The following is a 25,238-nucleotide window of genomic DNA, read 5'->3' on the forward strand; positions in this document are numbered from 1 at the left end:
AAAATGGAATGACAGAACTGGGATTGTGGGTGTACAGTTTGAATAGAAGTGTGTGATATCACAGGGTGGGAAACTCAGAGTTTAAGGGTTTAGAATACAGTAATAGATATAAAGCAGGATGGAGGGTTTAGGGTGGAGGCTGCTCCTCCTCCTTCTTCACCCTGGGTTTGGGTGGTTTTGTGTAATTGGATAAAAAAGTCCCCACTGTGGGCGCGGATGGTTGAGTATTGGGTTAAAAGTAAAAATAATTTAGGTGTCATTTCTTAATTGGACAGTTTATCCTTAAAAGGGCTTGGAGAGAGAAAGAGACAGGGCTCCATTTTTAGTTTGTTAAAGTGCTGCAGAACTCAGGGTTTCTGAGACTGTAACAGAAATAAGAACTAATAAACATCTGAGTCCAAAGAAGAAATACTATCTCACACATTTAATCCCAGCCCTGGAGGAAAAAAAGGCAGATAAAACTTGACACTATACACCACTTGGATAACACAAAACAGCCATGTGGCCGAAAATTTCCTTCACCAAAGGGACTTGGAGGATGGTGGGTAACTCTGCCACTGGTGGAAAAATCCCCCAGTCCTGCAGGAATAGAACCATCATGAAGCATGTATTTAAATACATCTTTAATAGAAATCTGTGTTGTCAGTACAAAGTCTTGTGGACTTGGCTGATTTAACCATGTGAGTGGTTTACAACCATCAACAAACTGTCTCTCTTGAATGCCTTTTCTATTCAGGATAAAGAGTTGGTTCCCACAACTACTGGGAATGGTTTTATTTACACTTGGGAATCCCACAAGAGGGAAGGAGATTTTCTGTGAGCCTTCTTAAGATCATAATTGTTGATGGGATTTGTCTTGCCTGACTGCCAGGCTGATGTCTCATGTAAGGCAATTATCAGAGTTTCTTCCATGAGAGAGAAACTGTCACTTCCAGGGGGATTTCCTCCCATCTTTAAATGAAAAAAAGCATGAAATGAATCACACTATAAATGTGTTTTTACCTTTCTAATCATCAGAGAAGGAATTCAGATGATTTTGCACATAGCTGGCTAGGATTTTATAGGATATATGGACAGGACAGCTCATTTTTGAGACATGTTTGTGCTCTGCTGTGATTTTTACAGGTGTATTTCCAAGCCTTGGAACTGGAGGTGACACTGGAGCTTTTTTTGGGGCTGATTTTTCACTGACCCAAGAGCTCTGGTCCCCTTTGTCCCCCCTCAGGGATCATCCCAGAGCTGGGTCCAAGCTGTGAGCACTGGGGCGTTATCCTGGGAACTCTGCCAGACACAGATTGGAAGGGCTCTGTTTTCATTCCAAGTAGATTTGGGCTTGTTCTCTGTGTGGGTCGGGGGTAGAAGACACACTGAATTTTTGGACAATGTTTATTGTAACACCTCCTTGCTCAGCTGCTGCTTGAAATCCTGTTTTAAAATGTTGAGAGACATTTGTGGCCATATCTTTAGTTTAACAGAAATAGTGAATTTTCCAGGTTAACAGCAGACACTGGGCCCAGTTTTTTCTAGAAAACAAATTATATTGGAGAAACCTCTTTTATTTCTCACAACAATAATTACAAAAGTTTTAATCTGGGGTTTTGGAAGGGCAGATAATTCCTAGCTTGATTTTGGAATTTTCTTTTTCTCACACATTGTTTGGATTTGTTGGCTTAGTTTTAGATTGCTGTGTGGTTTTTTTTTTTTGTTTGTTTGTTTGTTTTTTTTTGTTTGTTTTTTTGGTTTTTTTTGTTTTTTGTTTTTTTTTTCCCATCTAGAGAATGAGAGGAATCAAACCCAAACTCTCCTCTGGGAAAATTGGAAAAATTTGAAATGGGGCCAGTGAAAGATAAGAGCCACAGAACACTGCAATACAATTAAATTGTGTTAATTTGCAGATGATTATGCATATTTCTTTAAATAGTTCTGCAAAGTTCTCCCTCCACACCAAATCAGTCTCTTCTTTTTCTTGGAGCTTGTAAGAAAAAAAAAAAAAAACAGTAAGAAAACAACTGTTACCCTAAACTTTCTTAAGCTGTTCAAATCCACATCTGTTGTCTGGGGAATCACCTCATTTCCTCTTAAAATCCTTTGCATTACATCCAAGCCTTCTGGTCCAGAGTGAGTGTTTAGTTCAGGAATTATTTCAGTGCTGTCTGGCTGAGATCCTGGTAATTTATACAATGTTAACAGAAAGTCACACTTGAGTGAGATGGGGGGTCAATAATAATTTAACCTCTCCACCTTTTTCCTCTCTAATCTCACAGGAGTGAGCATGGCAGGGACAGGAGGGACAGAACCACTGCCAGAGGCTGCAGGTTTGGCCCAACACAGCCAAGAAGCTGGCTGGCCTTTGGGCAATCCACATCTTTCTCCTCCCAACCTTCCAGTCCCACTTTCCCATTCAGTTCCTGAACTTTGCTGCACTGGGAAAGGCTTTTAAACACCAGGGAGAGCCTGAAATCCCACATTGTCAGAACCCAGGAATGTCCCTGGATGCCCTGGATGGCTCAAGACCCTGGCAGGAAGCCAAAGACACTTGGGAATTCGACCTTAACCCATGGAGCAAATTACCAACATTATATGAAGAATTACAAGTCACAAAAGTTTAAGTAACATAACAGTAGTTGTCACAGGGTGAAAGGTGGAATTTTGAAGAATTTGACTATAGGGGTCTAGGGAGACAAGATGGAGGAATCTGGGCATTGTCCTGTTCTTCTTCCTTCTTCTTAAAACCCTGAGACCACAAGTTTCACAGACAGCTTCCCTCATCCAAGCACATCCTTCTGACCGTACTTTTGCCAAACCCAGACATGACAGCAGCCTTTTTTTTTTCATGTTTCATGGTTTTGATTTGAACATCTGAGATGAGAGTGAGGTGCTCATAAGAAATCTGTTTAATCACCCTTGATTGTCTGATCAATGACCCTCCTATAGCAGGACATGGAGAGGAATTTTCCTCTGGGATTTGTCCAGCTCATGTAGAAGTTGGGCCAAAACATTTCAGGAGATTGGGAAAAGATTGCTGAACATGAGGGGAAAATTAGCTTTGATTGCCTTTCTTCTTTTTGCTTTATTGCACATTGCTTGCTGGATGAGGCTCTTTGACCTTGGAATGAACCCTGGATTCGTTTTAGTGGAATGTGGGACCAGCTTGGAAATCAGCAATGTGAGCAGAATTTCACTGCAGCCTCTCTCCCATGGCTGGACCTGGGGAGCTGCTGCCATCCCCAGCAATCTGTTCTGTTCCAGAGCACAGAGAAACTCCCAGCTGTAGGCACTGCCTCCCCTGTGGGAGCTCCAGGATTTCTCAGAGGCAACATGGATGTGCACAAGCACAAAAAAATGGGCTCTGAAAAGCCCAGAAATATTCCAAATATTCATCAGTTGGCAGAGCAGCCAGAGAGAAAGGCTTATCTGAAAGAGAACCTTGAGAACAAAATTCAGAATTATGGAATGGTTTGGGTTGGAAGGGACCTCAAAGGTCATTTTGTTCCATCCCACCATGGCAGGGACACCTTCCACTGTTCCAGGCTGCTCCAAGCCCCAGTGTCCAGCCTGGCCTTGGGCACTGCCAGGGATCCAGGGGCAGCCCCAGCTGCTCTGGGCACCCTTTGCCAGGGCCTGCCCACCCTGCCAGGGAAGGATTTCCTCCTAATACCCAATCTAACCCTACACTCTGCCAGTTTGAAGCCATTCCCACTTGTCCACATGTAGAAGAAGAGAGGGAGAGCCATCACAGCCAATATTGGAGACATTTCTGGAGCTTTTGCTGCCTCCCAGCTCTGCAGAATTAACAGGTGGTTTTGGCTTTATTTGTCAAGATCTTGGAAGGAAGAGGCCACAAGGGTGGCCCCTGTGCTGGACACAGCCAGTCCCTGGTGTCTCCAAACCAGAGCCACCACTGGCCAAAGCTCAGCCCATCAGCCAAGCTGGAGCAGCCTCTGTGAGAACATATTTAGGGAAGGGTTAAAACCCAGGTGTGAGAGAGGAGTTAAAAGGTGTGAGGAGCAATTCAGGGCAGAGCAGGAAGAGGGCCAGGGGCAGAGCAGCTGGGTGGGTGGCTGGCAGCCAGGTGAGGCCACCACCACAGCAGGTGATTGTCCTGGTGGGACTTGTACTTCCAAGGTTCTTGTGTAACTGCTGGCTTTGAACTCGTCTTCTCTCCCATTTGTTCTGATTTCCTCTTTCATCTCCAGAAATTGTACAAGGTCTGTGAGACTCCTCTTGCCAAACCCATCTCTGCCAAAAATGAGGAAACTTAATCACCTACAGCTCCCCTTCTCAGAGTCTGTATCCTGTTACATCCCTCTAAAGTGGTGCATGCAAGGACCTTGTTTTTCTGCATTAATCTGGGGATCATGTCTGACTTTTAACAGAGCAAATCCTTTGTGCTCATAACAAAATCATGTGTGGGAGACAAAAGGATTCCCTTCTGTAAACTGCTCTTGAGTTGTTTGGGGGTTTTCCCCCCTTCATACTTAACTGCTATCAGTCCTTTTTTTTTTTTTTTTTTTTTTTAAATAAAATAATGTAGAAATAATCCCACCATCTCAGGAGTCAACCTAAAAGATAAAATTCATAATTAATTTTGTAATTCTTGGTTACTATTTGCTGAGGGGAGATTTTAAGGTGGGAGCCTGAGCTGGGAAAAATCTTTACAGGGCAGTGATGGTGAATCCCATGTTGTTCCCACCTGGATGGACAGCTGCATTCAGCATTACTCCCAGTTCAGCTCAGGGTCACCTTCCAGAGCATCTCTGATTTTAGACCAGATTTGAAAGTGGAGGGATGTTGAGTTTTATCTTCTTTTTGCCAGGGTCTGGATTAAATGTGTGAGACCGTATTTAGTGTTCAGACTCAGATGTATATTAATTCTTATCTATGTTACAGTCTCATAAACTGTGAGTTTTACAGTATTTCTTTCTAGCAAACTAAAAATGGAGATGTAGCTCTCTCTTTACAAGGCTTTTTAAGGATAATCTAATTAAGAAAGGATAACTAAATTATATTTACTTTTACCTCAATACCCAACCACCCGTGCCCGCTAATGGGGACTTTTTTATCCAATGACACAAAAGCAGCCAAACCCATAGAGAAGAAGGTGGAGAAGGAGCAGCCTCCACCCTAAACCCTCCATCCTGCTTTATAGCTATTACTGTATTCTAAACCCTTAAACTCTGAGTTTCCCACCCTGTGATATCACACACTTCTATTCAAACTCCACACCCACAATCCCAGTTCTGTCATTCCATTTTGGAAGCTTCTCCAGGGCCTCAGGTCAATGCAGTGTTCTCTTGGGGGTCAGTGCCTGACAGCACAGAGAGTCTCAAATTCTCAGCAGCCAGGGTTCCAGCACTGGGAAACATCAGCCTTGTCTCCAGGATCCATTGACCTGTCCCAAGTAGTATTAGACTTGTGGTAGAGTTTCTAAAAGAAGTGATGACAAAAACAGACAGAAGAGAGAGATTTTGGGAGCAGAAGCACAGCTGAGGGAGAGAACGATGTGAGTGGTAGAGAATTGCAATGATCTGCCTGACCCAACTTTCTTCACACATTCCTTGGTGAAAGCTGGTGCTGCTTCCTTCCTGTGCATCCTGCTCTCTCCTCCATTCCTTCCCCCTTATTCCCTTATCAAACTCCAGGAAAAGGCCATGTACTTTCAGTTCTTCTACAATTCCTGACTGCGGTGGTTGCAGGTGATTCTCAAGGGCAGGGCAAGGCCAGAATGCTCTGGGAAGACATCCTGGTCTCTGTTACACATCTGATTAACAATTCAGCATCTTGGCTGCAGAGCAGCAATGCAAGAGTGCAAGGGAAGCAGTTGATCATAAAGTCACTCTCCTGTCTTGTGTCAGAATTTAGCAAAGATATGTTTTGTGCAGATTGAAACAGGTCACTGCATTCAAAATGCTGGTGATCATCTCTTAATTGGCATTGTTCCTTCTCTGCCACATGGCCCAGACCACCAGCCCCCCAGTGATACTTTGGGGTCCTCAGCCCATCTGCTGGGGTGTTGTCAGGGCAGGTTTTGGGGGGTTGCAGTCACCTTGAGTGCCAAACCACCCTTCTCACCTTCCTTGCTCCTAGGAACAGTCCACAGATTTTTGAGTAGTGAAATACATAATCTGTGGCAAAATTCCTTATGGGTGACAGGTTTATATCTCTACAAAACTTGATCTCTGTGACAGGAATCAGAAATAGAGCGGGAAAGGAATGAGCACAAAGGATGAAGCAATAAAATGAGTGATGGGGGACTTCCTGTGAGAATGAAAGTGTTCATGCAGTGATAACAACCAATAATAACCACCCTGAATCATCTTTGGGCTCTGAAGGTGGCTGGAGCTCAGTAGGATTCCTGTGGAAGAACAATACAACCCCAGGACAACGGAGTTGGTGAGTGTCTTGGTTTGAAAAGCCAGGTGTCTGCTAAGGAAGGCAGGAGCCTCCCTTGGAATGGAAAATGTAAATCTTCTCCCTCCAAATTATTATAATTTTTAAATTAAGGAGCTCTCAGGCAAAGACAAGGGAATAGGAATAACAGTTCTTTACTAGGAAAATTAAAAATACAAAAGCAATAGCACAAAAAAAAACCCCAAAACCAAAACCAAAGAAACAATGACAGAGTCAGAACATGCCCTGTCCCCCTGTGGGTCAGGGTGGTGGCACAGTCCCATCCCATGGGGGCTCAGCCCTCCTGCAGTGCCAGCTGTGGTTCTGCTGGAGCAGGGATCCTGCACAAGGCTGGAGTTTTCCTCTGAAGCTCCAGGGCTGCTGGAGATGGGCCTGCTCTTCCTCTGGGAATGCAGGGCAGGAGAAAGCTGCTCCTCTGGGAATGCAGTGGGCAGAGGCTGCTGTGCTGTTCCGGGCTCAGATTGTATCCAGGTAGGAATGCTTGGCTCCTGCCCTGGGCGGAGCATCTCCCATGGGATGCTGGAATTTGATCAGCCCTGCAGGGACACTTCCTGGCCATGGACAGCAGAGATCTCCTGGAGGGAGGATTGGCTGTGGGAGAGAGAAAGAAAAAACTGCCCAAAGAACAGCAGAGAACTGCCCCAGCTCTGACAGGTGGAAATTGAACACACACCCAGGCATAGTTTGTAACCTGAGACATTGGGTAAGGCCACAGAGTGTGTGTGTCCTAGTCCAGGCCCTGCTGTTTCCCTGCTGTGTTCCTGGGGAAGTTATTTCCTTTTTGTACTTTCTCCATGTAGAAAACACTGAGGATTTAATTTTCCCACTCTTTAAAGCTGAGTGAGATTTGGTGAATATCAAAGGCCAGATATGAGTGTTACAACTCTTTAGAACCCCAGTGTTGTCTTTAGTTCAATGTGGGATTTGTGGGTGGGCAGGAATTTGAGTGAGAAAATATTAATATCTCTTTGATTTTTCTTCTTTTTTCCTCCTTCTTTTCAATATGCTTATTCAGCTCCAAATCTGAAGCCACATCTTGATATGAAACAGTTTTCTAGCTCATTATCCTCAGAAATGGCATCAGAAATGGGAGCTGTGGACTGCTGGCACATAGCAGAAATCAAGGATGATCCTAGGAATCAACAGGAAGAGGATCATGGACTTTGCTGAATCCAAAAGTGCCCTCATAGTGCTTTATAACTTTGGCAATGTGTTGTGCCACAAGGGAACAAAATGAAAATGTTATCAAGGCTTTCCCTCACAAAGGTTTATTGGTTCACTGGGAAGTAATCAAAAGGAGAAGGAAGAAAAAGGGAAAACACAAAACTTCCTACACTAAAAAAAAAACCACCAAGACAGGAGAGTGGTAGAATCATAGAATGGATCAAGTTGGAAAGAATCTTAAAAATCATCCAGTGCCACCCCTGCCATGGCAGGGACACCTTCCACTGTGCCAGGCTGCTCCAGCCCCAGTGTCCAACCTGGCCTTGGGCAGTGCCAGGGATGCAGGGGCAGCCACAGCTGCTCTGGCAATTCCATCCCAGCCCCTGCCCACCCTGCCAGGGAACAATTCCTCATTCCCAAGATCCCATCTAATACTACTCTCTGTTGGTTTGAAGCCATTCCCCCTTGTCCTGTCACTCCAGGCCCTTGTGAATATTCTGTTTTCATCTTTCTTCTCAGCTCCTTCAGGCCCTGCAAGGCCACCCTGAGCTCAGCCCAAAGCTTCTCCTGTGCAGCTGAACAATCCCAGCTGTGCCAGCCTTTCCTGCCAGCAGAGCTGCTCCATCCCTCTGCTCATCCTGGAGCCTCCTCTGGGCTCTCTGCAGCAGCTCCAGCTCCTCCCTGTGCTGGGATTATTAAGTGCTGACTTCTTATATTCAGTCAGAACTTCTGTTCCCTGACTCCAGTCATTGCAAAAGCCCCTCCCTCAGCCTCTTTGGGCTGCACAGGCCCCACAAATCTGCCCTCAGCAGGGTCATGCAGACCCTGCCTGTGTTCCAAGGACAGTGTCAGGGTTGTGCCATGGGTTAGAAGCTCCAGGCTCCCCCTGTTCTGTTTTGCCATCTCTGATTTATCTGTTTCTTGCTCCACCTGCAGTGCTTTCCTGCTGGCCCTGACATCAGCAGGTGCTGGCAAGGGTCTAGAAGAACCCAAAGGGGTTCAAAGCCTCTGAGCACTCAGATCTTGTGAGCAGCATAATACTGGTTTCACAGCAGTTCTTTATCTTTGGGTCAAAGTGATGAATTACTTTTGGGAATAACATGAGATTTTTAAAGCCTTTTCCTCTGTGCACCAGTTTCAGACAGATGTCAGGTTTGCAGCCTCTTTGGGCTGCACAGGCCCCACAAATCTGCCCTCAGCAGGGTCATGCAGACCCTGCCTGTGTTCCAAGGACAGTGTCAGGGTTGTGCCATGGGTTAGAAGCTCCAGGCTCCCCCTGTTCTGTTTTGCCATCTCTGATTTATCTGTTTCTTGCTCCACCTGCAGTGCTTTCCTGCTGGCCCTGACATCAGCAGGTGCTGGCAAGGGTCTAGAAGAACCCAAAGGGGTTCAAAGCCTCTGAGCACTCAGATCTTGTGAGCAGCATAATACTGGTTTCACAGCAGTTCTTTATCTTTGGGTCAAAGTGATGAATTACTTTTGGGAATAACATGAGATTTTTAAAGCCTTTTCCTCTGTGCACCAGTTTCAGACAGATGGTGACATTTCCCTTCATTATACTCCTAATTTTCCTAAGGAATTGACTAACCAAGTAAAAACGTCAAACCCATTTCAGTGGGCTTGGGGCACAGTTTTTTTTCCCTCTCAACATAGTACCTGAAATCTCTTAACTTTTTGTTTATTTAGCAGAAATTTGCATACGAAGGCAGGAGTGCTTGTGGTTTCAACTGTATCAAAGCAGTATTACCATCACAATAGATTAGAAAACCACAGGATGATTTGGGGTGGAAAAGACCTTAGAGACCATCAAGTCCAACCCTTAAATTAACACTGCCAAGCCCAGCACTGAACCCTAAAGTCCCCTAAAGTCCCCTAAAGTCACATCTGCACCTCTTTTAAACATCTCCAGAGCTGGTGACTCCTCCACCACCAGGGCAGCCTGTTCCTTTCTGTGAATGGCTATTTCCTAATATCCATATTCCTAATAATCCCCAGCACTGACCCTTCCATAACCATCCTTCCTGGGAGGATCAAGGGGTTCTGATGTTAAATTAAAATGGATCCACACACAAATCCCACCCCATCCTATGGCTCTGGGTGCAGGCCCTAAATTCCTCACCCTGATTCCCTCCCTAGACACTTCCCAAGTGTGGGAAATGCAAGCCCAGAGAGCTCCCAAGGCCTTGAGCACACAAGCTGAGAGATGGAGATCGATACAGCATTTGACCTAAGGCCTTGGAGAAGGCTCAAAACTGTAGAACAGAATAGTGAAACAGACACAAAATAAGAATAAAAGATGTGTAGTTTAAGCAGAAATATGTTTCAAGCAAGTAGAAATATGCCTCATATAAGTAAATAAATATGTTAGGCCAGATAGTAGAAGATTTTGGAGTTTAACAGTCGAACTTTTTACAGAGTTGATAAAAAGTAGAAGATACAGCAAGAAGTTTCTGTAGAGTTACATGATTGGATAGAAAAATACACATTGCAGGAAATTGTGTAAAATGTAGCAATTAGCAATTGGTTTTGAGGACACTAACAACTTTGTGGAAGTAGCTGATTGGATAAGAAATGTATAAAAGCCATTGTAACTAGAATTTTAACATCTTCTGATGCAAGGCTTCTAATGTATGGCTTCTAATGTGATGGTTTTGGAGGTAACAACCTTACAGTCTCACTCTTCCTTGAGACTGCTTTTGCAATAAACCATCTTTTAAATGCCTCTTCAGTCAACCCTGTCCTTCTGTGTCCTGGACACCCAAGTGTGAAGAATTTGTGAACTTCCTTTGAGGCAGATGCAGCAGAAGAAACACCAGGCACCATCCCAACAGCTGGTGAAAGGGAGGCAGATTTGTGCCTGGGGAATTCATCTGCTTCTGCAGTGCTTCTCTGGAGGATGCGCAGCTGCTGTAATTGGGAAAATGTGTCAGAAATTAGATTAGGTTGATTTCCAGTGGAAGACACCACTAAGGTGGATATGGTGATAACAAGCTAGTATGTCATCCCCACGGAGATTCACATTGTTTTTACAGGATTTGAGTAATTTGGACTCAGACAGACCAATTTCCCCCAATAAAATGAATGCCAGGGATAACACAGATGCCATAATGCTGTTAATCAAACAAGAGCTTAAGCTGTAACTTTCCTCATGGGTGAGAAGGGCAATATAGACACAAAAATCACTGTGGTGATGGCTATAAATTATTGACCAATAAGAATAAAAGATGTGTAGTTTAAGCAGAAATATGTTTCAAGCAAGTAGAAATATGCCTCATATAAGTAAATAAATATGTTAGGCCAGATAGTAGAAGATTTTGGAGTTTAACAGTCGAACTTTTTACAGAGTTGATAAAAAGTAGAAGATACAGCAAGAAGTTTCTGTAGAGTTACATGATTGGATAGAAAAATACACATTGCAGGAAATTGTGTAAAATGTAGCAATTAGCAATTGGTTTTGAGGACACTAACAACTTTGTGGAAGTAGCTGATTGGATAAGAAATGTATAAAAGCCATTGTAACTAGAATTTTAACAGCTTCTGATGCAAGGCTTCTAATGTATGGCTTCTAAAGTGATGGCTTTGGAGGTAACAACCTTACAGTCTCACTCTTCCTTGAGACTGCTTTTGCAATAAACCATCTTTTAAATGCCTCTTCAGTCAACCCTGTCCTTCTGTGTCCTGGACACCCAAGTGTGAAGAATTTGTGAACTTCCTTTGAGGCAGATGCAGCAGAAGAAACACCAGGCACCATCCCAACAGCTGGTGAAAGGGAGGCAGATTTGTGCCTGGGGAATTCATCTGCTTCTGCAGTGCTTCTCTGGAGGATGCGCAGCTGCTGTAATTGGGAAAATGTGTCAGAAATTAGATTAGGTTGATTTCCAGTGGAAGACACCACTAAGGTGGATATGGTGATAACAAGCTAGTATGTCATCCCCACGGAGATTCACATTGTTTTTACAGGATTTGAGTAATTTGGACTCAGACAGACCAATTTCCCCCAATAAAATGAATGCCAGGGATAACACAGATGCCATAATGCTGTTAATCAAACAAGAGCTTAAGCTGTAACTTTCCTCATGGGTGAGAAGGGCAATATAGACACAAAAATCACTGTGGTGATGGCTATAAATTATTGACCAGTATGCATCAAATGCATACTGACATTTGATGTTGTGGTATTTCCATTGATTTAAGGACTTGGATGATCCTTGTGGGTTCCTCCCAACTCAGAATATTCTGTGATTGTGTCCTGTGCAAAAACCCTGCTGCCTCCATCCTCCTCATTGAAAACAGTAATGAGAGTGACAACAAAAATCCTGTGGGAAGGGACAAATGCTCTCCAAACCTCAGCTGTGAGGTGACAGCCTGATGAAACACCACAGGTGAGTTACTGAAATGTGGAGCTGGAAGCCTGAGGGCTTTTTTGTAAGTTTGCCACATGCCTGTGGCAGATGCTGTCCCCTCAGGCATCTCTTTGTGCACCTCTGTGCTGTGGGTTCTGTGAGCATCTGGGATGTCCAGCACACCCCAGCCCTTCAATTTGACTGTGACCTGATGGGGACCTCTCCCACAAGTGAGAATGTCCCCCTGAAACTTCCCCACACATGAGGCACCCGCATTTTCACAAAGCTCACCCTGCAACAAGTCCTTTTCTGTCGGAATCTCCAGGCCACAATGCAGGTGGAAAAGTTTGCTGTTCCTTCCCACAGGCTCACAGCCCTGGGAGGGAGGAAGACTATTCTGCCACCTCGGTGCTGAAGTCTTTCAGCACTTCTGCTGCCTCCAGCAGGGATCCAATGGTTTAGGCACAAAGAGAAAAATGCATCCATTGTGTTTGTAACCTTAAGGGGCTCTCTGAGGATGAAATCCTGGCAAATCCACACTCTGTGCCAGTGTATCATTGACATAGTTCCTCAAAGAACATTTACTGAATAAAATTTCCTTATTCTCTGGAGAAGTGTGGCTGAAAAGTGACTGGAAAAGGCCCTGGAGGTGCTGGTGACAGTGGCTGGACATGAGCCCAGGAGTGCCCAGGTGGGCAAGAGGCCACTGGCAGCTGGGCTGGATGAGGAATTGTGTGTCCAGCAGGAGCAGGGCAGGGAATGTCCCTCTGTGCTGGCTCTGAGAGGCCCCCCAAATCCTATGAGAGAACAAACTCCATCCCCGGGACAGCTTTTACAGCAGTAACAGCCTTTGCTGAGGGGTGTTGGAGAGGAAGATGCTGATCTGTGGCACTTGGCTGTGGTATCCTGGAGCAGAAATCGATGTGCAATAATGAAACATTTGCCCGTGTTTAATTGCCAAGCGCTGCCCCGCTGCTCCGGGTGGGTTCGGTAACACGGCGGGAGCTGGGGGATGTTTGCGGGATGGAGATGCCATCTAGTGGGAACAGGAGCTGGGGAGAGAGCAGGAGAGGAGGGTCCTGGCACCCCTCCCCTTCCCCCTGCACAGCTGAACCCCAGTGCCACACACAGCCTGGCATGGGGACGTGAGGTGGCGCTGGGTTCACAGGTGACAAAGCCTTCAATAACGTGGGGACGACAAATAAATAATAGACAAATAAAGAGGTTTGTGTTTTCCTTGATTCTTGAACTGAAAGTTGTGCTGGAAACCAGTCTCAGGAAGAGTGCTTGAAACAAGGGGCTGAAAGGGGAATCCCGAGTGGAAAGTCTTGCACAAATTCAGCAACAGACAGGGAGACACAACATGAAGGAATCATGGAATATCCTGATTTGGAAGGGACCCACAGGGATCATCGAGTTCAGCTCCTGGCCCTGCCCAGACCCCCCAAAATCCCACCCTGGGCATCCCTGGCAGTGCTGGCCAAAGGCTCCTGGAGCTCTGGCAGCCTCGGGGCCGTGCCGATTCCCTGGGGAGCCTGGGCAGTGCCAGCACCCTCTGGGGAAGAACCTTTCCCTAAAATCCAACCTAAATCTGCCCTGGCCCAGCTCCAGCCAGGATCCTGTCCTGTCCCAGAGCAGAGCTCGGGGCTGTCCCTTGGGAGGAGCTGCAGCCCTGGGGAGCTCTGCCCTCGGTGTCCTCTGCTCCAGCTGGGCAGACCAAGTGCCCTCAGCTGCTCCTCCTGTGGCCTCCCCTCCAGACCCTTCAGCATTTGTTCTCCCCCTCTCTCCCCCTCTTGCTTTGTCCCTCTGGGCTGGTGACAAGTGAAACAGGTTCCTCAGGTGTGTTCCCCTCAGCCATCCCATTTTCTCAGGCGAGGTGATGGGCAGTGAATGTGTATTTCATGAAATGGACTGAAGTGTGGAGAACCTTCAGCTGGCTGGGAAGCAGCCACCTTGTGAACCTAAAGTGGAGGAGTAAGAGAGACTGATTTCAGCCTTGCACCTGTATCTCAGAATGGCACTTTTCATCTTTTATTTTTGGCAAAGATGGGCAGGGACACCTTCCACTGTCCCAGGTGCTCCAAGCCCCAGTGTCCAACCTGGCCTTGGGCACTGCCAGGGACCAGGGGCAGCCACAGCTTCTCTGGGCGGCTTGTGCCAGGGCCTCCCCACCCTCCCAAGGAACAAATTCTTATATCTCACCTAAATTTCCCCTCTTTCAGTTTGAGCCCATTCCCCCTTGTCCTGTCACTCCAGTCCCTGAGAATTGTCCCTGTCCTGTTCCCCTGTTGCCCTTTCAGGTTCTAGAGCCTGTGAGGGCTCTTCTCCAGGCTGAATGTCCCCAGCTTTCTCACCTATTTATAAGACAAGTGCTGGGCATGCAGCTCCTTCTTGTGCTCAGGGGGGAATTTGCCACAGGGCCCCAGCAGGCAGCAGGGATGTTGGAGGGGTGAGGGACAGCAGGATGGCTCCAGAGCTGGGACAAAGCACCACGGAGTTCATGTGTTCTCTCACCATTCCTCTCTCCAGATCAGTCTCTGCTTCATCTTCAGTTTAGAGCAGCAGAGGCTTTGCTCTGAATTCTTACCCTGACAGTTCCTGGAGACCCAAGGTGAGAGAGTCTTGTGGGCTGTACCCTTCCCATGGGATTCCTGAACATTAAACAGGACCAACATTTCCAGTATTAAAAGACTTCAGAAAGGGTCACTGCACCAACACCAACACTCACTGAGGGCTTTGAAGATCCAGGGCATTTTCCACACATTTAATCTTTACCTCAATCCACTCTTTAATCTTTATCTCCATTTGTGAATGAAGGGATTACAATATCCTAAAAACCTCTTGATGCTCAGAGAACAGAATGTGAGTCTGCAACTCCTGAGATCACTTTGCAGATGTATAATTCAAAAATGAAAAATTTTGCTCACACATTCAGCCAGTTCCCTTTTTTGCTTCCTTTTCCCTGTTGCTGCTCTTCTCTTCATCTATAAATAGCTCCTGGTCCCAAAGCAGTGCTGGAGCAGCTCTTCTTATTATCAGCAAAGCCTGATCATTTTGTCTGCCAAGAGCTTAAATGTGCTGACTTGAGCTGCAGAAAGACCTGGATGTAGGGGAAATGGCCTGGCACTGCCTTTTTACCCAGGAGAGAACTCCAGGCAGCTCCTGCTGGGACTGGGGGTCCTGTGTGGATTCTCCTGTGAGGCATTTCAGTGGGAACTGCCCAGCCCACCAGGATTCTGCCTCCCTGGTGAGGTGCACCTTGATCCTGATGCCTTGTGCAGGCTGCCCTAGAGCAGAGGCTGGGCAGAGCTAAAGAATAAAGCAGGGATTCATTAAAAGCCTCCATGGATCCACCTTGAGCAGCACAAGAGCCCAGCCAGGGCTGCACCCAAGATGAACCCAAATGGTCCCAAAACGCACGAGCACTCACGGGGTCTCTCCCTGGGATCAGCTCTGCTCCATGTGCACATTGCAGTTCAGTGTCCAATTCCAGCTCAGCCCCTGCACTCCCATCCTGCTTGTTTTTCTCTCTCCAGCCCATGGGGTTTGTGCTCCTGGGCTGAGATTTGGATCATTTGTCCTTGGTGCCCAGCTGGAGCAGGAATTGTTTTGTCTCCCTGCTCTGTGCACAGAGCTCACCATCCCCTCATATGAAGCCCAGACCCACACACTGAAGCAGCACAGAATGTGAAAAATATAAAAGCTAAAACCTGAGGCATCAATCCCAAACCCTGGGTTAGAGATCCCACCTGTGGGAATCAGAAATTAAACAATTTTTGTGTCTTCATGAGGGTGAAGTTCCTTGTGAAGCTGGCCGTTGTGTTCTTAAGTTGATTGATCCTCTAATTATCTACAGCTGGATGTATTTTGATTATGCAGGAGCCACCCAACTCCTTGGAGTGCAGAACTCATCCCCTGGTGTTGATTCATCCCCTGGCTCCCCAGAGCTGGCACGGGAGGAATGCTGGGTTGTTCCTACAAGAGACTGAATAATATTAAAGGCTTTAAGTGCTGTTCTGCTTGGAGAATTTCCTGCAGGAGTGGTGAAAACAATTCCCATCTCTTTCCATCAGCAACCAAGTCTCTGTTAACAGCAGCTGAAAAGAAAATGCTTGGGAAATAAAGTGTGGGAAAGGAGGGATTTCTGGTGCTGATTTCCCTGTCTGAAGCAGCTTGTTTGCCAAGAGCAGACAGACCTGGATGTTGTTTTTCCAGTTCTCAGCTAAGAGTTTTGTTTTGCTGCTGCAGTTCACCCTGCAGGAGGCTCCTTCTGTGGGAGAGGTGTTATTTATCCTTCACTCTTTGCCTGGACAGCAGGGACTGTTTCCCTCCTTTATTTGCTTTTGAAATAATACAGCTCTGCCTCACTCCTTCTGTGGTTATTTCTTCTGGTTTTTCTTCCTCCTTCCCTGATGAAGGCGGATCAATGCTTGGCCTGGTCAGGAACTGGCCAAGATGCTTTTCACGTCATTCATTTAAGAATTGATCATTAGCAGTTTGTGCAGGGAGAAAAATAACGAGGCAAAAATCTATTTTTTTTTTCTCTGAAAACTTTTGGGCATAATTATAAGGGAGTAATTTATGTCGTTGTCGTTGTTGTTATATTGCTGCAAAAATACAGCAGCAGTGGAATTTTGTGTTTAGGTTTAGATGTCTATTATTTCTTATTTATATTATAAGTTGTGAGTTCTATAATATTTTACTAATAAGTTTAAACATGGTTAACTATTATTTATATAAGTTTTTTTAAGGTTAAGCTATTTAATTAAGAAATTACAATTAAGTTACTTTTATTTTTAACTTAATAACTAATTAGTCAAAATTCATAATGTGGATTTTTCTGTATAATTATAAAATACTACTTAAACTCACGAAGAAGAAGGTAAGAAGAAGGACTAGTTACTGTTCTAAAACTTTTATCTTAGTTCGATATATTATATTCTAAAACTTGAAGTTCTAAGCTTTCTGCTTAGTGATATTACACACTTCTAATTACACTACACACTTGTAATCTCAGTGTTATCAATTAATTTAGGAAGCTTTCTCTACACTTTCAGGTTAAATGCAGTGTTCTCTTGGGAATCAGAGTCTGTTAGTACAGAAAGTTTAAAATTACAGAAAGTTCAAAATTCTCAGCATCCAGAACTCCAGCAGTCTTTCTTGTGGATATGGCTTTGGTAGAGGGAACCTTTCCTCTCTGGTGAGAGCTCTGCCCGTGATTACCACAGCATTTCCCATCCTGCCAGCCCTGGAGCAGAAAACAAACCAGCAGCTGCCTGCTGTGCTTCGTATTTTCCCCCTCAGCCTGCTCCATGGACACAGATAAGCTGGGGAGAAAACATGGTAAATTGATTCTATTTGTCAGGTAGAAAAACAATTTAGAAAGAGTGGGGAACTGAGGGTGAGAGAAATGTGGGACTTTTTTATTGAGAACAAGTGAGAGTTTTGCTTTGCCTGCTTCAGGTTTGTTATCAGCACTCTCAGAGGGCTGTCACCAAATGCCACTGCCTTCAAAACCATGTGCCGTTTCCTACAACTGAGAAATAAAATAACCTTTTAAACTGGGCACTGTTGCCTGGTTATGGATGTGTTAGTGATGGAGTCTGCTGACTTTTGAATATCTGCCCCTGGTGAGCCCTTACCATCCTTGCTGAGCTGCACAGGTGGAATTCCAGGTGGAAAGAACAGTGGGAGTCTGTCACTAAAGGACTATCAGGGACAGACAAAGGTGATACAGAGACTCCATCATCAGAAGGTATGAAAAAGGCACCTCATTATTAGAAATCCACAGTTCTTATAGAAACAGTGGTGGACCTAAGACCTGATTGGCCTTTAGGAATCTTCTCTCACCTCTTGGTCAAGAAGGGACAACTCCTTCCTGTGAACATCTCTGACAAACGGAGATTGCCTGCCAGGTGCAGAGATTGGGATAATAATTGTTTTAATTCTTTCTCTGAGCTTTCTCACAGCTTCCCAGGAAAATCCTGGGAGAGCCATGTCTCTCTCTGTTCAGAGGATTTGTGATTACCACAGAAGTCACTCATTTGGGGTACAACAACTTTTCATACCTCATGCAGGGGTCACTGCAGGGTCATATCCTGACCGCAGTGAAGCTGCAGTGAAAAGTAAGTGCTCTGAGCCTTGCATTTTCCCTGTTGGTGCTTTTGAGCTCTTTCCCAGCACTGCAGGGTGTGTTTGTGCAGAAAAGGTGGATATTATGCCCATGTGATTTTTCCATGAATTTTTGAGAATGCATGTAGGAAATAATCTTATCCTTCAGCTACAAGTCAATGCAGGAGGGAGAGTTCATGGAATAACAGGTTCTTCATCCTCCAGATGATTTGACTAAAAAAGTGAGGAAAAAACCTCCACTTTTACTAAAATATTACATTTTCTGCTCTCCACAAGATTACACAGACATTCACACATGCTGTGGAGAGATGAATCAGGAGGTTGCTTTCAGAATAAAAATAATAGGAATAATTCATTCACCTGACTTGCTCCAAGCTCTGCTGAGCCAACAGAACTAAGCAGGAAGAAACTGGGAGGTGCAGGTGCTGCTTTCTTTTCCCTATTCTGCATAGACTGTGGAATTTATGGCTCTGTTTATCCCATAAAAAATGGAAAAACAGTGTTTTAAGAGCCATTCCTTGCCAAAAGGCCTCGGTAGCCCTAGCCCTGTAGCTGCTAAACAGGAATTTCTCTGGATCTTACCCAGTGGTTGAAGGTCCTAATAAAACCTCACCTGTGTACGTGTTCTTTCCTTCTGCATTTTAAGTTTTTTACCATAAAATATGCCAGAGTTTTGCTGTGATTGAAGTCTGCCCCTGGTGTGGGGAGCAGCAGACTCCTGGTTTTTGGTTTTTGTTCCAAATCCCAGTAAACCAGTGGAACTTCAAGCTGGGAACAATTCACCTGGAGCTCAGCAGTTCTGGGTAATTAATTACTCTGTCCATGATGGATAATGAGGAGGGACAGCCATTTAAAACACAATCTAGTTATTCCATAATGTCTGGCCAGGTTTGCAAATCTTGGTGGAAAATACACCAGAAAATGCTAAGATGAGGTGATTTTCTCTTTTTTTTTATCAGTGCTGAGGAGTCAAGGAGTTTCAGTGTTCTGCAGCATGTGAAATCCAGCCAGAATCCCATCTTCCATGGGAAGGAAACATCCCTGGGAGGAAATGACACCCTAAAACAGAGGCTGAAAACAATCCCTCTGAACACAGTTTGTTACTCCTTCTATATATTTATCTCTTCTTGCAAACCCTTCAGTGACATTAAATTTATGGGGTGTATTTTATTTAGATTACTGACCATGTCTCTGTAGAGGCCACGTCTCTACCAGTAAAGTAAAGGGTGTCAGGGAACATTCTCAGCTGCCATAATTTTTTTTTTCCTGTTCAGTACAACTTTTAGAGCAGTTCTTAATATGGTTTCAGTCTCAGACAGATAGGACTCTCCAAAATCTCTTAGTTCCTGATAAATAATATATTTATTGAGAGCTTGAGAGTTCTTTAGGATGAATCTGATTGGTCTCTGCCTTTGGGCCCTGATGACAAAAAATAGTTGTGGGCACTTGAAATTTATCAGCACAGATGTACCAAGTGCTTTACACACACATAACTTCACCTTCTGAGAAAAGGGCAGAATAAATGTGAACTTCAAATCTCATCTTTGCTCCCAGAAATTGGCAATTTTTGACCAAACTTGCTCTGTGCAGAACTGCTCTTGCCATTTGTGAAGATGAGAATTGGTTTGTTATCAAAGTGCTTCGAATTTAATGTTGTGTCAGCTTCTCTGGCTTGGGAGTTTGTGTAATCCAGTACATTTTGATATAAAACAAAGTGAATGCTTTGATAGAAATGGTTCTCTGAGGAGCAGAGCAATGAGGAACAGAGTCAGGAGCTGCCTTCCTGCACAATGCCCAAAACTTGCCACTGGGCCAAGAAACCTCTTTGTGCATTTTTGGTTTCTACAGAACAGCATCTGCTTAACTTTGATCTCTTTGGTTAAGCAGAGACAAATCCAAACCTTCCTATGAGGGAATCTTTGCTCCTCACTCACACATATTTGACTTCTCCTCTCTGCCAGAGTCTGCCAGTGCTCTGGGCATTTTAGGCTAAAAGATTAAAGTGGGTTGAGCCTTTACCTCAGCATATGTGACTGCAGTGCCTGTGAGGACATGCCTAAATCCTCACAGGATCCAGCCCTCAGTGTGGGAACCTGGGCAAGACACCCGAATTTCTGTGTTTAGTCAGCTCTGATCAAACTGAGTCCTGCTGCATGGATCTTAGAAACGTGGCTCGTGCTCCAGATAGTTGCACAGCTTTTTAATGGAGACTGAAAATAATAGGGGAATCAGGGGATTGGAACACTTGTCTGCAAATCTGTCACTCAGAAGCCTGTGGGTTTAACATTAATTACTGGAGAATAATGAGTGAGCAGCAAACAAGAGACAGCCCCATTACTTAGAAATAATCTGTTAGCAACACAGAGTGGATTTGGGAGCAGAACCATAAATATCTGGTCCAGATCATTAGATTAGAGATGGTTCTTTACAGAAGAGTGCAGAGGGGTGGATATTGAAGGGGAAATTTATGGAAGTTTATGACTTGTTTTTGAGTGAGGTGGATTGTTCTTAGTGTTAGAGCAAGACAAATCTCAATAGTGGATTGCTAATTAGGACTGTTTCACTTTAGGTAAAGATAATATACAATTACATTTATAAAAGCAGAGGGATTACCATTTTTTAAGAGTTACACTAAGCTTGTTTTTATGGATCTTCTGCCCCCTTTCCAATTTCTGTCTCACAGGGAAGAAGGGGGAGTTCACTCTCTTTGAGATCGCCAGATCTCCTTGTACATGCAACAAGTTTCCCTCTCTGCACCAACATTTTTCCTTTTCTTTTCTCAATTTAATCTTTCAAACCATTAAAATCTCTAGGAATTTTCCAGGAAAACCTCTATAAATTTGCACAAGGTAGGCTCCATTCCATGCAATTTTTGCCAAACACCAAATAAGTTTCTAGACCAGGCTGGTAAATGCCCACTGGAGTCCATCTCTTAATTAGGTGGAGTTAATTGTCCCTTGCAGTTCTCTGTCCACACTGCCTCCACAGAAGGCAAAGGTCACTCATTTATGCAGTTAATTGGATATTTTAGGTAAGATAAATCCATCCAGGTATGATCTGTGAGGGGAAATTGCCAGCTCACCTTCCTTGCACTTTGCTAGGATGGCTCACGCTTCACCTTTCCAAAATAGCCATGGAGCTTTCTGATCTTCGGAGACAGAAACAGGGATCTGTAAATGAAGGCTGGAGGTTCAGCCCTTTTCAAAATGACTGAATTCTACTTTTCTCTCTAAATCCCTTGCATGTGACCCCAAACACAAGCTCGAAGAATAATGAGAACGAAAAAAGAAGGAGACGCTTCAGAAATGTTGGCCTTAACCTCAGTCTGTTCTCTCCATCTACAGTTTCCAGACAGTTAAATTGGGGATTTTCAGGGACTTTGAAATCCTGAATGTGTCTGCTACAGCCAGGAACTTTCATCTTCATTCTCACATCTCTTTGGATCTGGCCTGGATGAGGAACTGTGTGTCCAGCAGGAGCAGCGCATGGTCAACCCATGGAACAGACCTAGCAATCTCTCTTGTTTACAGGTGATGTACCTCATGCAAGACCCATTTTTCTGCTCCTAATACCATGAGATGCAATCAGGAGCTGCTCAGGGAGGGATTTGGTGTGGCTGGAGCTGTGCACGTTGGAAAGAGCAGCCCCCCAGAATATCTGAATTTTTCCCCACCTGATTTCTCTCAGCCTGGCCAAGGTCCTCATTACAAGGAATTAGCACAATGTGTGAGAGGTCACTGCTCCTTGCAGGGAAAGTTTGTTCTGACTGTTCAGTTTATGCTCTCTCAGGGTTGCAATCCTTCACCTACAAAAGAGGGATGGAAATGTAATATCTCAGTGCTTCCCACTTTCACCAATCTGTGGGAAAGCACAACTCTCAGTAAGGAATTTCAACATTTTCATTCCTGGCCATAATCTGAACCAATGATGGAGCAAAAATGATTATTTTTCAACTGACTGTATGAACTATCAGTCTATGGAAGTAGCATTGAACAGTAAATTACTGTAATTGCTTTCAGGCAATGAAAGCTTGAATTCTTAATATGTTTATTCTTGGATATCTGAGATCTCTGACTTTCATAAGAAATCTTGCCTTGTGGTAACTGTGATACTGATTTCTAAGAACAAATTGTTTCGTGTTTGCCTTTAAAATCAAGCAACTATTACCCAGCAGCCCAGCCTCACTGATTAGTCCAGAATTACCTGGTTAAAGCAGCATTTAAAATAATGAATCATCCTACTGTTTCTCTGTTTTTCCAATTAATTATCTGCATTTCTTTTGACAATGGAGGAGATTAGCTGAAAACCTTAAGTAATGAGTATTCTCCCTTGTCTCTCTGATTAAAGCTGAGATTATCTCCCTGAGTCTTTGCTACCCAGGCTGTGATTTCACAAGTCATTTAAGCATGTTGCTAACATTTAAATATGCAAGAAAGCATTAATTTTGTGATGGAAGTCCTCACTAATTTTGGGCTCCATACAAGGGGGACTGTTGAAGAACTCTAGCTTTCCTCAAAAAACCATGATATATTATTTGAATTTGAATTTATGTGTAAATAATGGTAGAAAAATGGCTAAAAATGTGAATGTTTCTTAATCACCCAGAGAAATCATAGACTGTGCATCATTCAGGGACAATTGTTGTGCAACAGCTGAAAGAAAGTTATTTGTAGATCTTGATGAAACAGTGGCATGAAACCCAGGCAAAAAAGTGAGAAAATATTAGAAAGGAAATTATCACTTCTATGTTTTGCAACAAGAAAAAAAAATAAAGGAAAAAATTGTAAACAGATCTTCAGTGAATAAAAATAAGTGCATTTAATGAATTCTTAACTGAGTGAAAGTCACTTCCCTGTTGAAGGGGATTTTTTTTGCCACATTCCATAACTATTCTTAGCAGAGCATGGACAGTTCACAGAGCAAGAGAGCAAACCCTTTTCCTGGTGTGCAGGCAGTAAACAAAGGAAACGCATCTGAAGCTGTGACCCTGGCCCTAAAACCTTGTCCCTCTCTCGGTATCAGCAATCAGGAAATGGGAACGTTTGCTAAAGAGATTTGCACATTACTCAGAACGTGCTCGGGGGTAAGAAAGATTCACGGAATATCCAGAAGATGGCATAGATGCAGCAAGGCTGGTGTGGGGAAAGGAAAGGAAAGGAAAGGAAAGGAAAGGAGTCACAAATCTTCACTGGGCTACTCCAGGAAGTATCAATACATGAAAAAAAAGAAGGAGTAACACATTTTTGAAGAAAAGTGTGAGGAGCTGGACTTGCAGAGCTGTAAGCAGGGACACAGAGGGGATGGAGCCTCTTGGAGAGGCTGGAACCTACAAAAAACCAGGGGCAGCAAGGAGGCTGGGAGAGGCTGCAGGAGTGAAGGGGAAGAACCAAAATTTAGGATATCTGTAAGGAAAACACAGTGGGAAAGGCCTGTCAATAGATCCTGATGGGCTTGGAAAGGGAAGGCTGTTTCTTTGGATGTTATTGAGATCTTATGAATGTGGATTATTTGCAATAGTGTTTTTATTAGATGTTAATAATGGGTATTATTAAATTGATATTAATAAGTATGCTATTATCTGCCTTGGATTGGCAAAGAGGCAGAACAAGTATGGTTTTAGTGTTTGTAGTTTGTTATTGCAAAAATAATTAAAATACTATTTTATTAATGAAATAATATACATATAATAATTTAAATGATATAAATATAAATAATAGAAAACCTAAATATATATAACATAAATATATGTTAACATAATATTATGTTAATAACATAAATATAATATTTTAAACACTGCTTTAAAAATTGTTGTAGCCAACAGCTCATGGTCAACCACAATGAAATATTTTATTTGGGATAGTCATTTGGGAAATCAGAAAACACTGGGCAAATTAAGCTTTCCCCATAAAATATGATGTCAGTAGACAATTCCCAACCACATATCCTGGTACACAGTGTCAAAGACACTTAGACCCCAATCTTTGATTGACCTATGACACTTCCTATAGTAAATAATTAAATATACTCTTTGGTGGAAGAGAAGCCAGTCTAGTTTAAGGTGAAAACCACAATTTCGGTGAAGAATTAAGAAAAAAAGAAGAAAGCAGACAGTGTCTTCTATTTCAGTAGCAAACCTATTGCTCTAAAATACGATTTCCTGCTTGGTGGTTTCTACATCATCTTAAAGAATGACAGTAGGGGTGTCTTCCACAAAGCACAGTTCCATTTTCAGGGTAGGATACCAGACTCCCCTGCCAAAAATCCAACTGTCCTGATCCACCATGAGTATGTAAACATTCAGTATGGGATCTGTCTGTTTTTGTTACTGAACATGTTCTAGTTTGTGAGATTGTGTGGATAAAGAATTGGTAATAATTAGGGCTACAGAACAAGTTTTTGTATTAAGGAGACAAAAATGTCATGTTTTTTTCATGGAAGAGGAAATAAATTTCACCTTCTTTGTCTGACAGGTATGGAGTTGGCAGTGCTGGAGATATTTAACCATGAGTTACGGAAAAAATCCTAATTCTGAGATAACATTGAAATTCTTGCTTTGTTCAGAATTCTTACGTATAAAAGACTCTTCTACCTATTATCTTGGAGCTAGCAGAAAAAGAAATGCCAATTAGTTTGTTTAAAAATATGATTATGAAATAAAACTTAATGAATGGCCGTGTTCCAGAAAAACAATACCGTTTGTTCCATGTAAATGTAGCTGGCCGTATAAACATCTCAGGCTTATCTACAACTTTCCCTGGAACCCTCTGGTTTAGAGCAAGTGCTGTGTGTTCACTTTGGTGTTCAGAGATTGTTTGGGAGGGGAACAATTCTCCCTCATGGAACCGTGGAATAGTTTGGGCTGGAAGGGTGTCTTGTTTGAAAAGCCAGGTGTCTGCTAAGGAAGGCAGGAGCCTCCCTTGGAATGGAAAATGTAAACTCCCTCCCTCCAAATTATTATAATTTTGAAATTAACGGGCTCTCAGGCAAAGATAAGGGAATAGGAATAACAGTTCTTTACTAGGAAAATTAAAAACACAAATGCAATAGTACAAACAAAAAAAACACTGACAGAGTGAGAACATGCCCTGGCCCCCTGTGGGTCAGGGTGGTGGCACAGTCCCATCCCATGGTGGCTCAGCCCTCCTGCAGTGCCAGCTGTGCTTCTGCTGGAGCAGGGATCCTGCACAA

Source organism: Pyrgilauda ruficollis, unplaced genomic scaffold (genome assembly GCF_017590135.1).
Source record: "Pyrgilauda ruficollis isolate IOZ18807 unplaced genomic scaffold, ASM1759013v1 scaffold84, whole genome shotgun sequence".
Classification (NCBI taxonomy): domain Eukaryota; kingdom Metazoa; phylum Chordata; class Aves; order Passeriformes; family Passeridae; genus Pyrgilauda; species Pyrgilauda ruficollis.